The following is a 25,909-nucleotide window of genomic DNA, read 5'->3' on the forward strand; positions in this document are numbered from 1 at the left end:
TTGAACAAAACAAACCAGACATACTAGCCCTAACCGAAACTTGGCTACACCCCAACATAAAAGACACCAAAAACCATACCCCAAACATCACCATATACAGACAGGACAGACCAGAAAGGAAAGGTGGAGGGATAGCTCTACTATATGCCTCCTCACTCAACATCACCCCCTACTCCAACAGTATACCTACATTCCATAATGCTGAGATACTAACAACCACCCTAAACCTTAACAACACAAAAAGTATATGTATCATGGTAATCTACATCCCACCAGGAAACAATGTACCAGTCCTTGAAGAGATACTATCTTGGACATCAGCAAACATAAACGCTGAAACTGTCATCCTAGGCAATATGAATATAAATTGGCAATCCAAGCAGTAAAATAGTCTAACCAACGCTCCCCTTCCTACCAAACCCCACAGGAGTTCCCCAAGGCTCCATCCTAGGTCACCTACTATTTAACATATTCACAAATAAATTACACACCGCTTCTTCCCCAGGTACATTAATTCAGTATGCAGATGTCTCAACTGTAATCTGTACATCTCGTACTCTCTTTAAACTACAAAACAAACCCAGCAATCTTTTACAGCAATCGAATCCTGGCTCACAAAAGCCCAACTTTTTCTAAATCCTAAAAAAAAAAATAAACTTATGGTCTTTCACCCCAAAAACACCAACACAGACCACTTTTTCATCCTTGCAGCTGACAAAACTGTCACTGAAATTGTTCAAAAAACTAAACTGCTAGGTGTTATTATCAACAGCAAACTTACTTTTGACCATCATATCCAACAAAATAAAAACTAGGACTCCTCTACCATAACAAGCAATTCTTTATCACACCAACCAAGTCCACCCTGGCAAAAGCCTTCCTCCTCACCTCCGTACTTTATGGCCCCAGTATGCTAAACAATCTGCAAAACTCCTCCAAAACTAAAATGGAACGATGTTACAACAAAGTAGCAAAGTTTGCAAAAATCTACAACCATCATACACATCACTGTACAGCACTACAAGAAGTAAATTGGCTGGAATTATCAAAACCTTCAACATATACTCAGCTAAGTACATTATACAACCTAATCCATAAACCCACAGTCTCCTACCCTAGCAAACCTAATAAAGCAATACAAACCAAGCAGACCACTCATCCGAAGAGAAAAACCCACTCGAAATCTACAAACCCTCTAAAAACACTGGAAAATCTCTATCCCCATACTCTGTCTCAAAAACATGGAACTCCCTTCCACCAAACATAAAGCAAGCTCCTAGTCTACTGGTCTTTAAAGCATCCCTAAAAGAAAACCTTAATAAATCTTGGCTATGCACATGCCTAACTCCAGGTTAATCCCCCCAAGCATCCCCTTTTCTCTACCTTTAACCTCAGTAAAGGCTTGGGAAGTCAAGCTACCCCTACCATTCTTCCTGTAGTCACCAATGTCCAGATTTCTGAATGACTGAGCTTATTCTATCTAAGCAAATACTCTTATCTCTATGATTCCAATCAGCTAATTCTGATTCTATGTAAATCTAAATAATATATAATGTTTTACTAAGATATAAGCAATTGTGGAATCCATTCTGTTTACTATGAATATGTGTAAAATCTAAATGTTTAGCATAATATTGTTTTAGTTGTGTAGTCTCATGTACAAATGCCTGTATCACAAACATTCAACTGTTGTAATCTCATTGTATAAATGTGTAACCAAGTCTTAAATGTGGAGCTATTCTCCCCAGGCTTCTGCTGAAAATGGGTTTTTGTTACTCAGACAGACTATCCGAGTAAACAAATGTCAAACAAATACATTAATAGTGCTGGGTTTTCCCTTGAGCTGTCCTGAGGAAAATCTAGACCAAAGTTCATCACTGATGTCTGTGTGAAAAAAGGAAAGAACTTTGTTTTTCTTTCTTTTTTTCAAGTATATATATGAGAAATCAACTCAAAATAACACCTTATTTTATTTTCTTAGAAGTAAAGAACTGGTAAGCCAAAAGTTGTAGTAATGATTTACACTGAGATGATAGTTTGCTTACATTTTGCATGCTAACTGCTTGTGCTGTACTGTTATTAACTCTAACTATACATATTGCCTGTATATACTAATTGAAAGAAATAAAGTTAGATGTGTGTTACTGATTAGAACAGCTTAAAACAACCAAGAGGAATGAGAAAGTTATGGAGGAGATTAGCAGCTGTTGTGAGTTGTCATTTTCACATGTTGTAATCAAATTCTAATGTCAGTATGAGAAGCTAAGATCAGAGCAGCAGTTTTCAATGGCTAAAAACACATTCAAATTAAACAAGCAATGAATTATTTTCTATATAGTCAAGATTGCTTGTAATACTAGAATTAATAAGAAAAGTAAACATCTTATGAATAACATTCAAATGTGCAAGGGATGAAATATTCAATATGCATAATTAATAAAACAGCAGAATTAGCAAGTTAAGAAATATACACATATTATAATCTTTATTATACACAGAGTAGCATTGTTGCCTCACAGCAAGAGGTTCTCCCGTTAGATTCTCGGCTGGAGTGCGGGGAGTGCCTTCTGTGTGGAGTCTGCATGTCCTCCCCGCGGTTGGGTGGGTATTCGAAAGACATGCGTGAATGGCATGCCTTTGTTGAAGGTTGGACGTCAAGCTGGCACCTCAGGGTTTGTAAAAATCTACTGCCAATCATTAGCGGACCAGAGAACCGCTGTGGCGACCCCTAACCGGGAAAAAGCCGAAAGACACAACAACATACACTGACTGGCCATTACTATTCAAAAAGTAGCACGCCCTCATGATTAAACCACACCAACCATGTGTAAATCTTCAATATACCACACCCACGTCGTCTGTTATTTCTACAACAAATAGAGAGCTGATGATTAAATAGCTCTTTGATGGGAGATTTTTAGAAATACAAGACATATAGATTAAGGTAGAACACTAGCAGAAAAATAAGGCAGAAAGACATATTTAAACAAACTGCTTTTAAGAAAGATGTCTGTTCCATGCACCTGCATATGGCAGAGATGTGAATGTACAAAATCTCATACAATTTAGATATATAACAATGTTTAAAAATAAACTAAAAGCTGAAATTTGCAGCTTGGTCATGTGAACTTTGAAGCTTTTTACATGTTGTATCTTACTGGAATTACTAAAACCTCCTTAAATGACTCATTTCATGGGTCAGAACTGAAATTTGAGTGTTTTATTGCTGAGTCAATACATCCATTTTGATAGAAAGTAAAGGAGAATTTTCAATGCATTTGAATCTAGGAAGGGAGAATGGAATTTGAATTGAACACATTGTGGCTTTTGAGTACAATACAGAATGCAAGTATTTTCTTGACTCCATAGAAATAGCAAGGCATTTTCCTCAACCTCAGTAATGTACATACTTCTATGAAGTAGTTTAATAAGATAAAGGATATTTAAATATTTTGATATTTGTCTTGTTAAGAGTGTTACACAATTCTGAGATATAGACACGCGTTTTAAAAAAAATAATTCAGAGCCTTTGTTAGCTCTAGAAAATATGTGTCTTTTAGTATGATAAATATATTTGTGCACTAATTTCCCTTTTGTATTATAGTTTAGTATGACAATATGGAAACTTACAGGGGACAGGTAAAATGTCTTTATCTCTGGAGGTCCCACTCCATTATACTTATTAATTTAGAGAAAATGTTGAATGAGCGAATATCCGCGGTGGTGGTGCTGCGGTAACGTTGTCCCCTCACAGTAAGACGCTGTCCGGTTCAACTCTCAGCTAGAGCATCTTCTGCGTGGAGACATGCGTGAATGGGCGTACCTTTGTTGAAGGTTGTGCGTCAGGGCTGTCAACTCAGCACGTAAAAATCAACTGCAAATCATTAGCGGACCGGAGTTCCGCTGTGGCGACCCCTAACCGGGAAAAGCCGAAAGACACAACAACAACAAGTTGAATGAGCGAACAGTTTTGGAATACTTAATAGGTAATTTATTCTACTAGTACATAAACAGGTATACAATATACTATTTGTGGATTATTTAATATTTGTGATTAACAGAAGAGGATTGTTAAACTTTTATGTAGTAATTGGGGGGATAGTTTCAAATGGCAAACTATTTAAATAAATTAATAGTCTCTTATATTTCTGACCTATATATACATCATATTAATTATTTGTAAGTCACAGTAGCTGTTGACTATTTTTTTAATGAATTTTCTGGTATTGGTAGGTACAGCGATACCATAGTGGTTTTGTCTATTTAATAGACAAACTAGAAACTTTGGTATCAATGGCAGGTTGTGTTTTATTAGCAATATATACAGTTATAGTTCTAGACTTGCCTTTGATTTTGTTAGTTATGAGTTTTAGTAGTTCAGCTTGTTGGAGGTATGCATTACATTCTTATATATTAATTAAATTAACATGGTGGACAAAATGTGTCATATCGTTTAAAAGAAATCATTTTAAACACACAGTATGGATAATTTTAATATATTATCTATTAATGTAAATAGATTAAATAATGGCAACAACAAGAAATCATTAACAAGACATCTAAAATTAAATACAGGAGAGATTATTTTCCTGTAAGAGTCTCACTTGGTAGATAAAGAGGGTCTATATTAAATCAGCGAATGCTTAAAAAAGCAAATGCTGACTTATCAACCCCATGTAAGTGAATGCTTGGAACAGCAATTTTTTTTCCCAGGGAAAAAAATTGCTATTCCACATAAAAAAATAAATAAATAAAATAATGTCAAAACATTACATAAAGTGGGGGGGCTTCATCCCCCCCACACCCCCGATGTGCGGGGGCTGTGCCTCCCACACCCTCCTACTTAAATATACCAACTCCGAGACTGCGCTGCATTGATGAAAACGGCAAAGTAACAGAGGCGGCCAAGCAATTTCTTTCCCCAGGGAAAGAAATCGCTTATGTTGTTTCACTGTTTTGATGTTTCGTACTTTCAAGTTCAATCAAGACGCATTCGAAGGACTGCGTCTTCAATTATATAATAGGAACCTGATAAAGATATACAATATTTAAACAACTTAGATGAAAAAGAAGAGGAGATAAACTGCTATCCTTTGGAGAAAATCTACTGTAATGCATTACATCCAATCCATTAATGATGTCCACGTTGCAATTTTGTGTATAAATACTATGTTGTATGTATTATATTGTATATTGTTATTGATCATTTCTGTATTTCGTCTTCTCCTGTGGACATGCTGTATTATATTCTTGTTCTCCATGCTGTATTATACTCTTGTTCTCCAATGTTAATTCCCATGTTCCTTATATGAAGTTTTTCAAACTTAAACAAAACATATTCTCAATGTAACTGTGCTTAAACATATTGCAGTGTTGCTTTTCTCCCCAGGCCATCACTGAAAATGAGCTTTTTGCCAGTCGGACTTTCCCAGTAAACAAATGTAAAAAAAATAAAAATAAATAAATAAAATAATCCTAAAGTAATGTATACATTTGTAATAATTAAATATAATGGCAAACTCTATACATTATCTAATTTACTAGGTTTCTGGAATAGATGCAAGAGTGGCTAAAGATCACAAACTTACTACAAACTCATTTGAAGGGTAGTTTAATTTTAGCAAGGGATTTTAACTGCATATCTAGTATAGAAGATACAAGTGAACAAGAGAAAGCTAAAATACTGCCATCAGCTAAAGCACTAATTATTTAGTGATTTTACTACTAAAAGCTGAAGATAAGTCATTGCTCTTCACTCATTATTCTTTTGTGCATGGGACACAAACTAGAATTGATAGGATTTATGCCTCTATAGATTTACTTACTTAATAAAGCAAAGTATTTCAAAACGATTCATTGTCCTTTATCTGGTCATAATGCACTAAGTATTAATACAGTATGGGTATAAAGAATTTTTAGATTATTTATGGAATCCCAGTTTATATGATGAAATAAAGACACTTTAAGAGGTACCTTAAGGAATAAATTGAGATTTTTTTTCTCTCTGAATGATAACGGTCAGGTTAGTAAAGTCATAAAACGGGACTCCTTAAAAACTCATATTAAAGATAGAATGGGAAGATGGGCTAGTAATAAAATAAAAGAGTGGTATAAAGATTTGTTAGAAATACAAGATGAAACATACAAGTGAGGTCTAAACAAAGAAAGAAAAGGCACAATACTGAAGTCATTAAAAAATTAATGACAAAATATTGAACAGTTTTTAACGCCTAAAGTGGAGACAGCTTTGGAAAAATTAAAACTGCACATTTATAAGACGACTTCAACAAAATCTACATAGATACGCCAACAGAAGTAAGAGGTTAAGCAAAAATGCACAAATCAAAAAGATCAGAAATCCTCACACTAATAAGCTTACTTCAGACACAGAGGAAATGCTTAATATTTTAAATCCAAGAGGATCTTAATAAAGACAAAAATGATAATCTTGATGATTACAAAATTGGCAATTATTTAAAGATAATGTTATTAATAAACTTAATGACCAACAAAACTCTGTTGAATAAGCCTATTAATCCGACAGAAGTTAAAGAAGCTTTAAAAAAGGGAAAAAAAGTAAATTTCCAGGGTTAGACGGTTTAGGAACGGAACTATATAGTCTGCTTCCATTAAATATTTTAAATTACTGAGTGGCATTTTCAGGATAATTCAAAGTGACAAAATAATTCCTCCTTCATTATTTTCTGTATCTTACCTATACTTAAAAAAGGAAAGGCTAATAAGTTAGTTTCCTCATCTTGACTCGTTTCATTATTAAATGTAAACTACAAAATGTTTACTTTCATTTTTGCTACAAGATAAGGAGATATAAAGATCAAACATGAGCTACAGGACAACAGATTAACATACAACAATACAAAAAGGGTAGTAACTATTTTAGATTTAGCAAAAGAAATGAAAAATAAATTAGCCCTAATTAACTCAGATATCGAAAAAGCTTTTGATTCTTTATATTGGAACTGCTGGTTTAAAACTTTAGAAGTGTTTGCATTTCCAGAATATTTTATTAGGAATATTAAAAAACTGTATAGAGATTCCAAATCATATGTTAAAATTGGATCTTAAATTTCTCATGGATTTACTTTAAACAAAGGCACAAAGCAAGGGTGTCCCTTCTCCCCTCTACTGTTTGCATTAGTTTTGAACCCTTCGCAAATAGTATATGCAATGAATAAACTGATGCTTCTCAATTAACAAAGATTGCCAATCTAAAATACAGCTTTTTGCAGATGATATTTTACTAACTATAGGAGATTTAAATTATTCAACCAAAGAAATAGATGAGGAAATGAGGTATTGCTGCTGAAATTTTAATAATAATAAAACTGAAACTTTAGTGTTAAATCAATTACTATATAATACATTTAAATATAGATGTAAATATAATTGGAAAGGAAAAGAACTAAAATATTTAGGAATAAAAAATCAAAATGTGAGTAATTATTACTAATTTTAAAAAGTAATTGAAAAAGGTGTCACTTCTTATAAAAAAATTGATGTTTTTAACTTTTGAGGATAGATTAGTACTTATTAAAATGATTATATTACCAAAGATTATTTATATATATATATATATATATATATATATATATATATATATATTCAATACGGCGCAGTGGTGCAGCGGTAGCATTGCCGCCTCACAGCAAGAGGTTCTCCGGTTCGATTCTCAGCTGGGGTGCCTTCTGTGTGGAGTCTGTATGTCCTCCCTGCGTTCGTGCGGGTTTCCTCCCACATTACAAAGACATGCGTCTGAAGCATTTCTCCCCGGGCCACCACTGAAAACTGGCTTCGTTCCAAGTCGGACTTTCCTGGTTAACAAATGTTAAATAAATAAAATAAATAAATAAAAATACATTTTTAATACCTGACAAAAAATTTTAACGGAAATGGAAAAAAATGTTAACTTCATCCTTATGGTATCCTAAAAAGCCAAGAATTGCTTACATGAATCATAAGATTATGGGAGCATGGTGGTATTAGCTTCCCAGATGCAGAATCTTACTCTACTGCTGCAAGTTTTAACTCTATTATACTCTGGGCAGACTCAACTTATACTAATCAATGGAAAACCATCAAGAGCAGATTATATTAAATTCTTATCCGTCTATTAAATATGATAAATTAGAAATATGCAATAATCCTTTCATCTAGTTAACAAAATTAGCCTTACGAGGAAATTCATTTCAATCGTCAGATTCCGCATATATGAAATCAATTCTTAAAAAAGTTAAGAACAGGTTTTTAAAACTTCAGTATCAAAATGTAAACATATGTGCTTTCCCACTGCACATACCTCTAGATTTAAGAAAACTCAGAACAATGTTAAAATGAATCTACTAAAAAAGGAATGGATTAATATTATTGTCTGATTGCTTTGAAAAAGGAAAAGCTAAGTCCCAGAATATTTAATGAAAGAATATAAGTTGGATGCATCTGCTAACCAGTTAATATATTGAATTTGTAAATATGAGTGAAGAGGAACAGAACACTAGTCCCTCATTATATGAATATATGGATGCTATTATCAAAAGTACATAGACTACAAAGGAAGCTTGTCCAAGTTATACAAGCTAATTATACAGTAGATATAAAAAGTGTACACACCCCTGTTAAAATGCCAGGTTTATGGAATATAAAAAATGAGACCACAATAAATCATTTCAAAACTTGTCCCACCTTTAATATGACCTATAACTTGTACAATTCAATTGAAAAACAAACAAATCTGTTAAGGGAAAAAATATAAAAAATAAAAAACTCACAATAAGCTGGTTGCATAAGGGTGCACACCCTTAAACTAATACTTTGTTGAAGCACCTTTTGATTTAATTACAACATTCAGTCTTCTTGGGTAGGACTCTATCAGCATGGCACATCTTAACTTCACAATATTTGCCCAGTCTTTCTTGCAAAAGCACTCCAAATCTGTCAGATTGTGAGAGCATCTCTTGTGCACAGCCCTCTTCAGGTCACCCCACAGATTTTATATTGGATTTAGGTCTTGGCTTTGGCTGGACCATTCCAAAACTTTAATTTTCTTCTGGTGAAGCCATTCTTTTGTGGATTTAGATATATGTTTGGGGTCATTGTCATGTTGAAATGCGAAATTCCTCTTCATATTAAGCTTTCTAGCAGACTCCTGAAGGTTTTGGGCCAAAACTGGCTGGTATTTGAATTGTTCATAATTCCCTCCACCTTGACTAAAGCCCCAGTTCCAGCTGATGAAAAGCAACCCCAAAACATGATACCACCATGCTTCACTGTGAGGTTGGTGCTTTTTTGGTGACGCAAAGTACTGTTTTTGTGCCAAATGTACCTTTTGGAATTGTGGCCAAAAAGTTCAACCTTGGTCTCATCAGACCATGAAACATTTTCCCACGTGCTTTTGTGAGACCTAATGTATTGTTTCGCAAGTTTTAGCCAGGCCTGGATGTTTTTCTGTGTAAGAAAACGCTATCATCTTGCAACCCTACCCCACAGTCCAGACATATGGAGAATATGGGAGATTGTTGTCACATGTAGTACACAACCAGTACTTGCCAGAAATTCCTGCAGCTCCTTCAGTGTTGCTGTAGGTCTCTTGGTAGCCTCCCTGACCAGTTTTCGTCTTGTCTTTTCATCAATTTTGGAGGGACGTCCAGTTCTTTGCAACGTCACAGTTACCCCATATTTTCTCCACTTTTTGATGTCTTGTCTTCACTGTGTTCCATGGTATATCCAATGCTATGGAAATTGTTTTGTACCCTTCTCCTGACTTGATATCTTTCAACAATGACATCCTGTTGATGCTTTGTCAGCTCTCTGTGAACCATGGCTTTTGCTGTAGCAGGCAACTGAGTAAATGTCAGGGAAATCCTACTAGGACAGCTGAACTTTATTGGGGGTTAATCAGAATCTCTTTAATTGATGGCAGGCGTATACTCTAGAAGACTGAATGCTGTAATTATATCAAAAAGTGCTTCAACAAAGTATTAGTTTAAGGGTGTGCACACTTATGAAACCAGCTTATTGTACGTTTTTTATTTTTTTATATTTTTCCCCTAACAGATTTGTTTTTCAATTGAATTGTACAAGGTATAGGTCACATTAAAGGTGGAAAGTTTAGAAATAATTTATTGTGGTCTCATTTTTTTATATCACAAAAACCTGGCATTTTAACAGGGGTGTGTGCATTTTTTATATCCATTGTAGCATGTTAGTTACTACCTATAAAATCTCTAAATTTTATAAAATGACTTCTCCAGTTTGTTGAAAATGTAGTAAAAACGTAAAAGCGGACTGGATACACATGTTTATGGATTGTGAAAAATTAAATGTATATTGGCAAGATCAGTAATACTAATGAATGCTTCACTTCCTGTATATGTAAAGGCCAAACATCAAAAAATGTTTTGGACTCTCTTGGTAGTTGCTACAAAAGTTATTATAAAAAAATTGGAAACCGCACTCAGTTCCCAAGTTCAAAGAATTTTTTAAATTTAACAGCAATACTATGCAAAACTAAAGAAGTGATCAGAATAAGATCTATAAATCATACTAAGTCTTTTAGTGGTTGGGATAACCTTGAAATGTTGCTACTGAAATACCAAGACTCTTACTGTGTTAATTTATAAGATGGTAATGTATTCCTATCATTGTATAATAACGTGTTGTTTCTTCCTTTCTATGCATACAATGTAAATATGTAAAATTAATAAAATTTTTCTTAAAAAAAAAAAGAATGCACTTTTTAGTGTGATTCCCCTACACTGGCCCAGTAATCAAGGAGCCTCAATCCTCACCACTAGCACCAGTGAGGGACATGCACACTGGGAGGATGACAAGACACACAGTAAAGTACAATTTCCCTTAGCACACACATCACAGTCAGTCTGGGGCTGGTTTCTCCCTCTTTCTCCAGATCCCCAATAAGACTCCCCACTGGCATAGCTATAGGGTTAAGGTCTTAGCCAAGTGGCCAAGCTAAGACCTCCAGCACCCTCTCTGTCCAACCAGTGCTTCGTGTCCCTGCCCAAGTAGCTGACTCACACAAACTGAGATTTGATTTATATACAAAAAAACACACTCCTGGGAAAGGCTGGCACAGATTTACTAGCTATGAACCCTTCTAGCCAGAATAAAAGGGAGTTATCACTGCCACCAACCAGCTCTTTATCAGCTACTATAAGGCCCTTCCCAAAGGGTAACCAATCCTACTGTGCGATGTTACTATTATCCAAATGGTAAGTGTGACCAAGACTTTCAAGGCTATTAGAGTGGCCCATAGAGTGTCACCAAACACATATGCAAGTACTTTAAGAGCTACAATTAAAAGCTTTAAATATACTTAATAAATAATAAAAGAACAAGGCAATATTCAATAACTCAGCACAGTGACTACAGAGTTCAGAATCACAGGAAATATTTTAAAACAACATTGCAGGACAGTCTCGAATACAGAAAACATCTAAACTAATCTTTATTATATTCCTAACTATCTCTAAAAGAAATAATATGCCTAAATCTTACTTACAGAGCAAGGCAAATGCAGATGAGAAATGATGAACAGATATTTTCAGGTCCAAAGACATGACAATGCCCGGTCTTTGAGAGAGTTCCCAAATTAATATCAAAACATTACTGCTAGGTCAGCTGGATGACATCACTATTTGTCACCTGCCTTCAGTTTCCAGGCTAACAGATACCAACAGAAGTTTATAATGTGTGTGTCAGAAGTACATATCTCTCAGAAGTTTGCCTAGAACTGGAAGTCATAAAACAGTTAAACACTTTTACATTTTAAACCTAGTAATTATTTTTGTTTCAAGAAAATAGAAAAACTCCTAGCTCTAGACATCCTGACTCCTTGCTGTCTTGAAACTAACTTTTATAGCACATCGTAAAACATTTTAACTTATTTTCTTGAAGTTTTGCAAGTTAACTCTGTATGTTCCAACTTCTACTATTAGTATAGTTGATATACATTTCTGTTCTTTTCCAGTAGGGTACACTGTGGTTATATTCTTGAAGCTCAGTGCATAACATACAGTTCAACACACACACACGCTTCTGCACCAGTAGTTTAATATCCACATAACAGTAGTTTAATATCCACATAACATATTGTTCTCTTACATTTGTAAGGCAAGCCTATGGATCATATTAATATTCAAAACTGACATATGATTATTTACAAAATTCCAGAAAGCTGGGCTGGCAGTGTCACAGTTCTATATAAGTATCTTGCTTGAATTTTGTAAGTAATTATATACCACTTGAAAATATTAATATGATTTATATAAAACTGTGACACTGCCAGCCCAGCTTTCTGGAATTTTGCAAATAATCATATGTCAGTTTTGAATATTAATATGATCCATAGGCTTGCCTTATATATGTATGGATCATATTAATATTCAAAACTGACATATGATTATTTACAAAATTCCAGAAAGCTGGGCTGGCAGTGTCACAGTTCTATATAAATCATATTAATATTTTCAAGTGGTATATAATTACTTACAAAATTCAAGCAAGATGGTCTGGCAGCATTTCTGTTTGTCACAGTTAACACAAAGAGTAACCGTGCAACTGTCGCTCTTGATCATGATGAAACTGCAGTGCTTTTTCACTAGTGTACTTAAAAATATTATGCTTAATGCAAGATGCCAGCCTACATAGCCAACAACCACATGAAACCCGTTTTGTAACCATACTCCATATAAACTTAGTGTCATAAGCTAAGACTAGTAATGAATCCTAAAGTAATTACATGTGCAAGTGATTTATATTTCTACCATACTGTAATGTATTATGTAAGATATGTTACAGATTTAAATCTCTGTGGCTACTCCTTGCAAAATAGCCAACAGCTCGGTGGGATCTACATGTTAAAAAAAAACAATCAAAGTTTTAGATTCGACACTGACATTGTAAGGCCTTATTACATTTAATGCTATTTGCTGCAAAAAAAAAAACAACAAAAAAAATACAATTACTTGAAAATGGAAATCACAATCTAAACCAATGGCAGAAGTACATAATATTGTAGAGATAAAATAACTGAAAGTAGCATCTTTAAGAAAATGGAGGGAGCAAATTACATAGAAATAAAAGGAATTTGTGGGAATAATATGTGCAAAGTAGTATTAAGGAAGACGACTGAAATTTAAGGGAAGGCAGGAATTAAGCAATTTATTTAATGTTGGAGTGAATGAAATCTGTTAAAATCTATTCTGCATTAGTGTAGTTTGTTTTCTTCCCTATTTCTGTATGGGTACTTGCGTTACTTTTTATACAATAAATAAATAAATAAATAAATGCTTCTTTATGCACCAACTAGTTATATTTTGTGGTTACTGAAATGAAGCAGAAATAAAATAAACAAATTCAATAAAATTAATATAAAACAAAAAATCAAATAAATACATAAATAAAATGCTACTTTATACAATCAAACTGGTCTAAACTGCAACTTACAACTGAGTACACCAAACACAATTTAATTTAAGCATGCATGCTTACTCAAAGTGCATAATGAATATAAAAATTTTATGGGAGCAAAACAGAAGACTGGCACATTGTGTTCAATATTCAAAAGTGTGAACATTACTGTTTTAGTGTATAATAACTGTGAAACTGCAACAATCTCAGAGTTAGTACATACAATTAGCACATGGTGTCTGAACCCCTCTGCAAAATATACTTTATCAACAACTTTTAATTTTTGCTGTTCAGCTGTATTTTACACATTAGTGTTCATATGTTCAGTGTCTTACACTAGTGCCAAATGTTTGCCATGGAGCTAGATTTTATAACTCATGAAAAAACTATTACATGGCAGGAATTGTACAGCTGTATAAAGCTAAATTTAGGTAGGTTTGTTTGCGCTTAATGGTACAAATGCAGAATTGCCCTGTATATAATTAATTTAATATTTTCATAAATAAACTTTATACCTCTACAAAACTTGTACAGTTTGCTGATGATTCATCTTTTATCTGCTCTGCCCCATCCATAATAATACTGCAGGTAATCCCTCAAAAATCATTCACCATCATTGAAATATAGCAAAAAAATTCTAACATGCTGTTTAATGAAAAAAAAAAACTTATGCTATTTCCTGCAAAAGAACACCTTAACCAGAAACGCAGATTTCATATTTTGTAAGGTAATATCACAAAAAATAGAAACCATAAGCCAAACTAAACTACTCGGAGTCATAACAGACAGACTCAAATTTTATCACCATACACTTCATGCCAACAAGAAAACTCACCAAAAACTCAGCTCCCTCTATAGAGCTAAACACTACCTGACAGATCAAGCAAGGATTGCTTTAGCAGCAACATACCTCCTTACTTCCCTATTTTATGCTTCCCCTATTCTTACAAACCTAGACACTACTTATAAAGCTAATCTAAACTCCTGCTACTACAAAACAGCAAAATTGCAACCAACCAACCTTATAAAACACACCATTGCCTTGCATTAAAACAATTAAACTGGCTTGAACTCCCAAACCAGTTGATATACTCACAACAAATCAATGCCCACAACCTACTGTACTCTCAAAACAAATAACCAGCATTACAAAATACTCTACTGTACTATTCACCCACTAGAGACCTTCGATCCAGCAATAAACTTTTACTATGTATCAGTAAGACATTCAACACTGCTGGAGACCATCTCTACTCTCAAAACTCTGAAATGAAATCCCCACACAGTTAAAACAGAAAGAAAACTTAAATAGTTTCAAAAGCTTGTTTAAACAGCATCTATGCCCAAGATGGCTCTGTTCTTCCGGCTTATCTGGCTAACTTTACTCAGACTGCTTTTCTCCAACTCTTACAACCACTTTGCTTCCCAATCTTTTTGTAGACCACTGCTCCTCCTCTTATTGCATTTATTTCCTAAACTCTTACTTTCCCCTTTCTCTCACACCCCAACGATAATTCTTCCATTTATCTTCCTGATCATTTCTATAACTTCTCCTTTCATATCTCTCATAATTTTTAAGCTGCATTCTATTTATCTGTTGTTAATTACTACTAAACTCAAAAACATCCCAGTTTGATCTGTTTCCAGCAGCCATCATGCTATAAACATATTAATTATTACTGTGTGTTATCTCTATAACACAATTTGGCCAATTATTGAAACTTCTCTCTTGTTTTTTTGTGTTAAAATTTTATGTTCATGTAAGAAATATTTAAAAATATCTAAAACTCATGTAAATAAGCTGATGTTTTTACCCCACAATTACAAATTACATCATGTGTAACTTAAATGTGGAGCTTTTCTCCCCGGGCCTCTGCTGACAATGGCTTTTGTCCAGCTGGACTTTTCCTGTCAACAAAGACAAATAAATAATAGTAATAAACTAAGAAATAGATTCACAAAGGTGAAAAAGTGCACTATCTTCTGATTCATATAGCAGGCACATAACATGCTATGGAGAGATCTACAATTTTTATTGACAACACACTGTCCTTTGATTGTCAAGTATCACTTTCATTAAAGAAATATTTTTCATTGCTCCACTATCAAAGGTATATTCTCAACAGCCAAAGAGATATTAGCCCCCCTATATTCCTCCCACATCTGATCACTGATTATTATTCTGAAATTGGTACACATCTCGCAAAACACACATTAAAGCTTGAAAGATCTCAATGCTTCCTAACCAAGAAAATCAAAGGGCTACACTTCTTTAACTATCCGGCTAGATCTAAGTCTTTCACTTGTTTTCCATCTCTTACAGACTTTTACATGGAGATATCTGTCTTGACACCATGTGCAAAATGGGAAAAGGGGGTTGAGGATGGATGGATGGATCACTGTCTTGACATTAGGGATATGCAAGACCCAATTTTGTTAACTCTTCTGCATTGCAGGAACACTTACTCTGAAACTATTAATGTACTTTTTAACATTAAACAGAGGTCTTTAGAGGGATAGTTTCAATAGCCAAAAGATTCCCTATCCTTGCATGTTAAATGATGCAACACCTTAGCCTCTTTCAGGTAGAGTGTAGATTGTTGAACAGTTTCACATAAATTTACTCCACAGACTAGTAGCATGGCCCTTTTCAATAACAGAGAAATCTACCAGTGATACTGCCAAAGATGCACAGTTAGGCTACATATAGTTGTTCAAACTGCCTGCCTAATACTAGCCTATGAACATATGAACCCATGTGATACATGTAGTGCACCATGCAACTGACTCAGTTGGAATGATGACCTAAGAGACGGAATCATTTAGAATGTAGATATGGGGGCATTCCAAAATGCTGGACAGCCTGTAAGCACACTGACAGTGCAGCTCCCGCATTCCTATACTATAATCTGACTTCAAACCAGTGCATCGCTTAGGAAAAGTATACCAAATATCAATGGATTAAAGCAGAAATAGGAGTATCATCTTTATTTTTCAAAGATTCTCTCATTCTGAAGGAAAAATAATTACTTGTTGGAAACAGAGCCCTGAACCACATGGTGTGAATTCTTCAAGACTAACAGGCCTAATAAGAGGAAAGTAACAAGAAAAATAACTTTCATAACAAGACTTATCATTTAAAATTCTGCACTACTACTAGGAATCTAACTATACAAGATTAATGGAGAATCAGCCAGATCGGATGGAAACTAACCGCAAAAACCAAACTGTCTGCAATTACTACTCCTGAGAAAGAAACCATTTCTAAAAGGCAAAAAATTAACAAGCAGCAACAAGAAGCTGAAAAAATGTCAGATTAAAACAGGAACAACCTTTGGAGAATCTGAAAACTGCTTTACAAACAGAAGTGCAGGGTTTCTCTCATAAGCTAACTACATTTGGCTCTACTCTGGACCAAATTGTGCTTAGGCTTGAACAAAATGAAGCTAAAATTATAGACAATGAGCTAAAAATAAATGAACTGCAACAAAAAGCACAAACTAATGACACCATAATTAAAGAATTACAGCAAAAAATGTTCAGACTTGGAAGCTAGAAGCCGGAGAAATAATTTTATCATAAGAGGTATTCCAGAGAGCTTTGATAAATTCACAACTTATTCCAATAATAAAAGAAATACTAAGCTCTCTTCTGGCTAATAAAAATCTCCTGGATGAGATAGTGATCAAAAGAGCTTACAGAGCTATAAAGCATACACAAACAAGTCATCTTCCTAGACAAATCTATATCGGACTGCTTAATTCAGCACATGTTCAACAGATACTGTCAGCTTATAAGATTAAAAAGAATGTTACATGGATAGCACATAAAATTATGATTACTCTAGATCTTCCTTTACAAATGAAACAAAATCGACAGAAACTCAGCAAATACTGCAATTACCTAATTGAAAATAAGATTTGTTTCCAAATGAGACATCCTGCAACTTTAACATTTTATTACAAAGAAGAAAAAATATCCTTGGAAACACCTGACCAGGCAAAATCCACCTTTCTGCGTCTCTTCAAAGTAAATCCTGCCTGAGACAACTCTTCATATCTTTTGATCCAAAAACAACATTTGGAAGGCTAAACAAGTGCTACAGCTCCAAAGAACTACAGGACAGAAGAATATACCACTCATGGGAAATTTTAAACAAATGGATGTGGAATGTGTTCTAAATAACTCTGCTTATTTGTCTGTAAAGAAAACCTCTTTGCTACACTGTAATACTTAAGGTACTGTATTTTAGTAACTGCCTTTAGATTTAAAAGTTACAAAGCTACCTAACAATGTCTGCATAGAGAAATGACTTTAAAGTGCATTTACAGCTTACAAAAAAGAAGTGTTAAATTACATTTAAAAAATGGGATATAACCTTTGATATAATAGTTTAAGTAGTGTAAATATTAGACATAAGTAGTTTCAGTTAAAATGTATACTCATTCTACTGGCATAATCAATGACTTGCTTTTAATTATGTCTATGGGCAAGGTACAAAAACGTTTCTCTTTTTTAATTCTTCCTCTCTGTTTGTTCAGTTGATGGCACTGGTTAATTAACATATGAGTTCACAATGATGTGTTTATATGGCTTTTGACAGTGCAGTGCTAAATGAAGATTCCAATACATTTAAAGAGCCACAGTTAGTTGCTGTTAGCAAGAATAAGGCAAATGTTGTTGAATTTTAAAGTGCTGCCTTCTTTAATGGTTTAAAATGTACAACCATTATTCTTCTGACATAACCATTGAGTTACTTTTAAATGTGTCCATTAACAAGGTATAAAAACATTTTGTTTTTATTTTCTTTCTGTTTGTTCAAGTAGATGGCACTGGTTAATTATTAATATAGGAGTACACAATGATGGATCAATATGGCTTTTGCCAGTGCAATGTTAAATGAAGTTCCAATACATTTTAAAGAACCACAGTTAGTTGCTGTTAGTAAGAATAAGGCAAATGTTTTTGAATTTTAAAGTGCTGCCTTCTTTAAATGTTTAAAATGTATAATCATTATTCTACTGGCATAACCATTGAGTTACCTTTAAAGGTGTCTATGAGCAAGGTACAAAAACATTTTTCCATGTTTGTCCAGTAGATGGCACTGGTTAATTAATAATATGAGTTCACAATGATTGCTTGTATGGTTTCCAATACATTTTAAAGAACCACAGTTAGTTGCGGTTAGCAAGAATAATGCAAATGTTGTTGAATTTTTTAAATGATGCCTTCTTTAAACATACATATATTGTACTTGTTTTTTGAAAATATTGTTTTAACTTTTAATAACTCTTGAAATATTAAGAGTTATACTATGTAGCTGTTGCTACAAAACGTTTTATAAAAACTACTTTTCCTTCTCTCTATATAATATCTAAGGGTACAATTAATATAATATTTTAAGAAGTCTGAAAATGAATATGCAGTATATAAATAATAAAAGGAGCGGGATGGGCACAGTCTGTTAGCTGATGACTGTTCGCATTTGGAACAGTATGGGTATTATTGACATCCCTCTGATATATATATACTCTTTGTTGTTAAAAATAATAGTTTCTTTTAGTTTCTTAACTCATGCGCATTTACAAATACAGAGGGATGGGTGGTTAGGCACCTATTTAGAGTTTAGGAGTATAGAAGTCACAACATTTATTCTTAAGATAAATACACTAACAGAAAAAGTTTATAACTGTATTTTTGTGCATCAACTAATGAGAAACTTCAACAATATTAATAAAAATGATAACCATAGACTCTTAGAATGTTAAAGGGATGGTAGATAAAAAGAAAAAAAATTTAATCATGCACCTCACATACCAAACTAAGGCTGATATAACTTTCTTGCAAGAAACTCACTTAGATGACCAACTTTGGGTTAGGGAAAGGAAAAGAAAATGGGTTAAAAGAATAGTTGCTGCAAATTATAGTTCTTTGTCCAGGGGAGTGGCCATTATAGTAAATAAATCCTTCCAATGAGAGATTACTTCCTATGAAGCTGACTCAAAGGGAAGATGGGTATTATTTACTACTGAATATCATACTTTGAACAAACCATTACTCTTTCTTAATATATATATATATAGCCCCTGCTCAAATCAACAGCTCTTCATTTATGAAATCTTTAATATATTAGCCAAATACCCAAATCATCTGTTTATTGTAGGTGGGGACTGGAATGCTTTACTAAATCTAGATAAGGATAGATCACATAATAAAAACAGACAGTCATAATCTACCACTACAGCACTTGAATTACAAAATACATTTGAACTAGATGACCCTTATGTTAAATTTCAATATGATAAAACAATATCAAGATTCACTTTCTTTTCAGCCACTCATAAATCTTGGTCCAGGACAGATGCTTTTCTAATTTCCCTTGCTTTCCTTTTTAACAAATTAAATTATGCTGCATCACCTAGAACTCTTTCAGATCATTCCAAAATTAGACTTTTAATAAACTTTCAAGCTCATAAACAAAATATTTCCTATTTCAATACCTGGACTTTAAATCCTAAAATTATACAAAATCATGAAACTACACAAGAAGTTCAGAATTTGCTAACCCAACTTCAAAATGATTTTATATTCGATCAAATTCCATATGACATACAATGGGCAGCTACCAAGGCGGTCATCAGGGGTATTATTATTCAAAAATCTGCATGGCTCAAAAAAAAGTATAACAATCTTAAGAATGAACTAGAGTGTCAAATAAACACTGCTGAACTAGAACTTCAGGAAAAATATTCTAAAGAACTTGAGGAAAAAAATAATCGATTGGCAAAAACAATTACACAAACACTATTTAAAAAATATCTCCTCCTTAGAATTAAGGTCAATATATCACTATTCAAAATGGGCTCATACACCATCAAAATTCCTAGCTAGACTAATTAACATAAAAAGTGGACCTCCTAGGATCAAAGAAATAAAATATGAAGGACAGGTGAAATATAAAGATCAAGCTATAGTGGATGTTTTTGAAGATATTTATAAGAAATTATACAATATATCCTTATCATCATCTACAGACAGATTTGAGGATTTTATACATAATATAAACTTTCCACAAATTACAGAAGATCAAAGGAAACTCTTAAAATCAGCATTACATTTAAAAGAGATAAAAGCTGTAATAAACAAACTAAAATTAGGTAAATCCCCTGGGCCTGATGGATACATTGGGATTTTTATAAGCTATTCATGGAATCTATCTCCAAAGTGTTATTAAAAGTTTTCAACTATATAATACAATATGGTATAACAGACAAATACTTAACTCCAAGACAGTGTTGATTCCTAAACCACATTCTGACCCAACAGATCCAGCAAATTATAGACCAATAGCCCTCATAAACACTGATCTTAAGATATTAGCCCATGTTATAGCAAACAGACTTAAGAATATACTCCCCTCTATTATTTCCCATCAACAAATGGGCTTTATGACAAACAGGCAAACAAGTGACAACACCCTCCTTTTAGATACCATTGTAAGACTATTTAATAGGGATAAATATCCCGGATATGCCCTTATAGTAGATGCAACTAAAGCTTTTGATACAGTAAACTTACACTTTATCTTTAATATACTGCCTTAATATGGTTTTCCTCAAGAATTCATTAAAATGATCCAGGTTCTCTATCAGAAAGCTTCTACCACTATACAGGTAAATAAACTTATAACTAACCCTATACTCTTATCCAATGGTACAAGACAAGGATGTCCTCTTTCGCCATACCTATTTAATCTTTATCTAGAACCCCTCCTTCTATTTCACAAAAAAACTTTCATCATATTCCCAGAATCCACAATACAAATCTTATATACTCAGCCTTTGCTGATGACTTAAATATATACTTCCAACTCCCCACTACTGACCTCCCAAAAATACTGAAAGTTATTGATGAGTTCTTGGTAGTTTCAAATTATAATTTAAATTTAAACAAGTCACACATATTTCCCCTCAATCCTATAAGGCATAAAGAATTGTACTTTCCTATGAGTGAGATCAAAATAAACCACCAGATAAAATATCTAGGAATAATATTTACTTCAGATTTCAAATATATTATAAACAATAACCTACTAACTACATGGACTAGTATTCAAAACAATATGGATAGATGGAAGAACATTAATATGTCTCTACTGTCAAAAGCTCGTGTTGTCAAGATGAATTTTCTACCAAGAATACTCTTTCAGTTAAATGCTACCTTTTCAAATATTCCCCAAAACTTCTTCCTTGCCATGGAAAAAGCTATATCAAGATTCTTATGGTATTTCAAATCTACCAGAATTAAATATGCAAAGCTTGTACTCGCCAAAGATAAGGGGGGATTGGGGTTACCTGATTTTAAGCTTTACTATAGTATAATTACTGTATACAGACTAATACAAATAATAAACTATGACTCGTATATAAATACTTGGACACCCCAGTGGACCACAATCTGGTATAAACAGTTGAAATCCCTTGGCTGTAATATCAAATCCTTACCATTCTTGAATTTAAACCAGGCTAGCATATACACGAAGAATTTACACCCACTAATTAAAAACATGATTCTTACAACACAGAAACTATTTAAATCATTGCAATTCGCTGACGCTTTTGCCCTTATACAACCGTTACACCTAAATCCTAATTTACTAATAAATAATAAACCAGTAAATCTAACAAACTACCCTCTGATAAAAGACTACACAATATGGGATATATACCAATGGAAAGACTAACATGGGGCAAATGAGACTTGAACTCAAACTTCCTATAAAATATAGTATTATCCTTAATCAACTTCATCATCTTATAAATGCTAAATTCTCACAAATACACACTGACTTACAGAACATAGATTTAGTTAAATTAATACTTGAAAATATTGCAATTAAAGGGAAAACAATTTCTAGGACTTATAAAATTGTGATGAGTGCAAAACATCAGAATTCTTTATTATTTTCAAACTATTGGCAAATGAAAAATCAATCACTAACTGAAGAAAATAAGAAACTAGCCATTGAAAATACAATCAAACTTATTCTGGTCAAAAAGCTGTTATATACACAAATTATGGTAATAATCTATATTATACCTTATCTAAATTAAATAAATTCACTCCTAACTTTTCGCCTATATGTCCCCATTGTCCGGATTAAACAGCTGATATTTTACATGTCATGTGGAACTGTACTAAGAAACACAAATTATGGTGTTCCTTGAGAGTAAGATTAGAGAAGATGGGATATGAAAAAAATCAACCCTTACTTGGGAGACAGCTATATTGTACATTAATATCAATCAACTTCCAAAAATATTAAAACATGTCTTCATTACGATGTGTGCCCTTATTAAATTCTTTATTACAAAGAATTGGAATGTCATGTCACCAATTACATGGGAAAATTTTAGCAATCTTGCTATCAAATACATCTCATCTCACAAATTAATTTATTCAAAAACAAAAAACAAACTCTATTACCAAAAATATTGGGGTTACTTGCTACATATAATTCTTGACAAATAAAATTTGCCTACAAATTGTCATGAAAAGCTAACCTTTAAATAAGAAATGAATGTAGTATAACCAGTCTTTCTTGCATCTTCCCCCTTTTCTTAGTATATGTGTAACTAGATATTTTCCCTAAACATACAAATTTGTGTCTTAGGTTAAATTTCTATTTTTACTTTATATATAGACTATCCCCATTCTAACTATCCCTTATGAGACAAAATGAACATAAGAATTATCATACTTTACTTAACGATGTAGTGACTTCTTGTGTATATATTGTGTGTGTGTGTGTATATATATATATATATATATATATATATACATATATATGTATAATTTTCTCTGAATGAGATTGTTGTCCGTTTTCTTTAGATAGGTATTTGTATTGTTTATTTGTGTTTTTGAGTTACCGTATTGCTGTTGTTATTTGAAAAAAGAAAATTGAAATAAAAGAGATTTTGGAAAAAAAAGAATGCAGATATGGGGTTACATAAAACTTTATTCCTGACATTTTATTTTTTTTTTTTATATAATGTAATGAAATTAGGTCTAAAAGACACTTAACTGATAACTATAGAAACCCTGTGGAGAATATGTTTCTTGTTCAAACAAATTGATTTTACATGTACTTGTGGACTGCTGATCTGCATCACAGTCAGCATTTCATAAATATGCCTGTTAGCATTCTTGTTTATTTTATGCTGGTTTCATTACAGCATGGTTTAGTGAATCGGATTTAGGGGACCTGTGCTTAGAATGAATTATGTTTTGTCATCTAAATAGTTCCAATGCTTTATTCCAATAAGGGACATAAACTGATTAAAAAAAATTAAGTATTCAAACAGGGATCTTAAACGCGGTGAGTGAGTTATACTCTTGAATATGACAAGGCACAACATGTCATAGGTCTGGATTCACACAGATAAGTGTCCTGCAGTCTTATTTTCTGTGTCTCACCTAGGAATCTTTAGTGTTCACAAGACAATGCAGTACAATGGCCATACATAACCGCATGGGGTAAGCACTCAACCAGATATTTTAGGCATAGACTATTTAAGGACTTCAAATGTCATAAAACAGATTTTACTAGCCCTTCCCCCTGCAGCAGCTGCCAGCACAGTTTCTCTGACACTGGAGTAATATGTGCACTCCCGGTAAAACCAGTTAAGAACCATGCAGTGGAGGTCTTAACCATTAACTCCAGAATAAAGTTAAAATGCAATGGCTAAGCTGGGAAGCAACAAGTCATACACAATAACTGTCTAGGTGGGATCAGATGCCAAATCCAGGAAGTGTTTTTTCAACTGAAAATACTGTGGTTTAATTAAGCAAACGACCCAATTCAAGAAAGGCAAGCTGTTTGCCAGACGGAATGATTGCCTAAACCATAACCTGCAGTAAATAAAAAAAAATTATATATATATATATATATATATATATATATATATATATATATATATAGTTCTTGCCCTAAACTGCATGTTGGCTTCAACATGAAATCCAGATTTTTGAGGGGGAGAGGTGATCAGCCCCTAGTTCAAAAGTTAAACAAAACACCATTTAGAAAACAAACTTTAGCGGCAACTCAAACATACACATGATACAGTTTCCAATATGGATAAATGAGAGCTCAGAATACATTAAAATATTAAACACGCACTCAGCAAAACCATATTTCCTAACAGCAATACTGAATTCTTTACTGTAAATAAGATAGCTAGGCAGAAAGTAACCTTAAATTCGAACTCATACAACGTTGCTACCAGTCTCCTCTTTTCATGCATTTTCATCCTACCTTGAAAGACTCTTTCAGCTCTACATTCATTCAAATATGCATACATCTATTGTGATGAAAGTCTGAGAGGCATGCCCAAACCTCGTCTCATAAAAAGCGTTTACCGTTCGGTTCGATTACCATCCAGTACTGTCGCAAAACCAAAATGCCAGGGATATTTTACTGTATACACCAGTATAAAATATAAATTATGAAATACAAACGTTTTACTTGTACAAGTACAAGCACCACCTATCTCATACTCATCACATAAAAAAATCTCGAGTAACTTGAACTAAAGCAGACTATTTGCTGACTTTACTAGCTGCGAACCCTCGTCGATTTACTAGGGACAAGGCAAAAAAATAAATACAAGGAAAGATCAGAGACAGTTGGGAGTTGTGTCACATTCAAATAACTATTTTTTATAATCCATTAAGAAATTATATAAGATGCGATCCTTATGCGTAGCATATTTTTATTCAAAACTGATAAAATAGCAATAAAAAGAGTGAGACAAAAAAGGACATCGCCGGTACCAAACCATTATTAATATGTTATGTTACTTATTGTTATATTTAATGGCAGGTGCATGCCTTTCACCTCTCAACATATTACCCACTAATAGGTGTTGGTAAATCACTGACTACCTTTTCTACTCCAAAGAGTATACTATTTGGAAATGGTTAATAGTGTGGTTCACACCCAATGATTTCCATCCTTCACTAAAAAGAATGGCAGTTGAGAACAAAGTGCAACTTGGATACCGTGCACATCCATAAAAACTCACCCCTGGAATAGCTTAGCGTTAGCTATATACATCATTCCCTTCGTTACACCGGAAATGCGTTTAGATTTTTTTCTGACAACATTGGTGTAACATAATAATATATCCTGAAAAAAAGGCAGAACCGGAAGTGTATCCGACAGCGTATGTGTGACATAAAAGTGTAGCCTAAATAAATAAATAAATAAAATCCAGCAAGTTGCAATGTGTGTAATTAAGGCAGGGTTTGTTTTCCATAAAGATTCAAGAGCACTTATGTTGTATGGATGGTCTGTACGCATTTCTGACACTTGTGTTAACGTAAGTTTGTTATAGTAGTGTTTAGAAGTAAAGTATGGGTGGCTATATGCAATGTGCATCGCTTATATATTGAAAAGGAAAAT

General features: G+C 33.4%; 1 protein-coding gene across 1 annotated transcript in view; it reads right to left on the bottom strand.

Annotated features, from left to right (window-relative positions):
* Window positions 1-25,581, bottom strand: part of ZNF438 (zinc finger protein 438) — a 1,581,053-nt gene extending 1,555,472 nt beyond the window's left edge. The window contains exon 1 of the mRNA XM_044066690.1: window positions 25,530-25,581. The gene's annotated coding sequence lies outside the window, so the exon portion shown is untranslated. The remainder of the gene's footprint in view (window positions 1-25,529) is intronic.
* Window positions 25,582-25,909: the final 328 nt, after the last annotated feature.

The sequence above is a fragment of the Protopterus annectens genome, chromosome 3.part1 (genome assembly GCF_019279795.1).
Source record: "Protopterus annectens isolate FY-2018-M chromosome 3.part1, PAN1.0, whole genome shotgun sequence".
Lineage (NCBI taxonomy): Eukaryota > Metazoa > Chordata > Ceratodontiformes > Protopteridae > Protopterus > Protopterus annectens.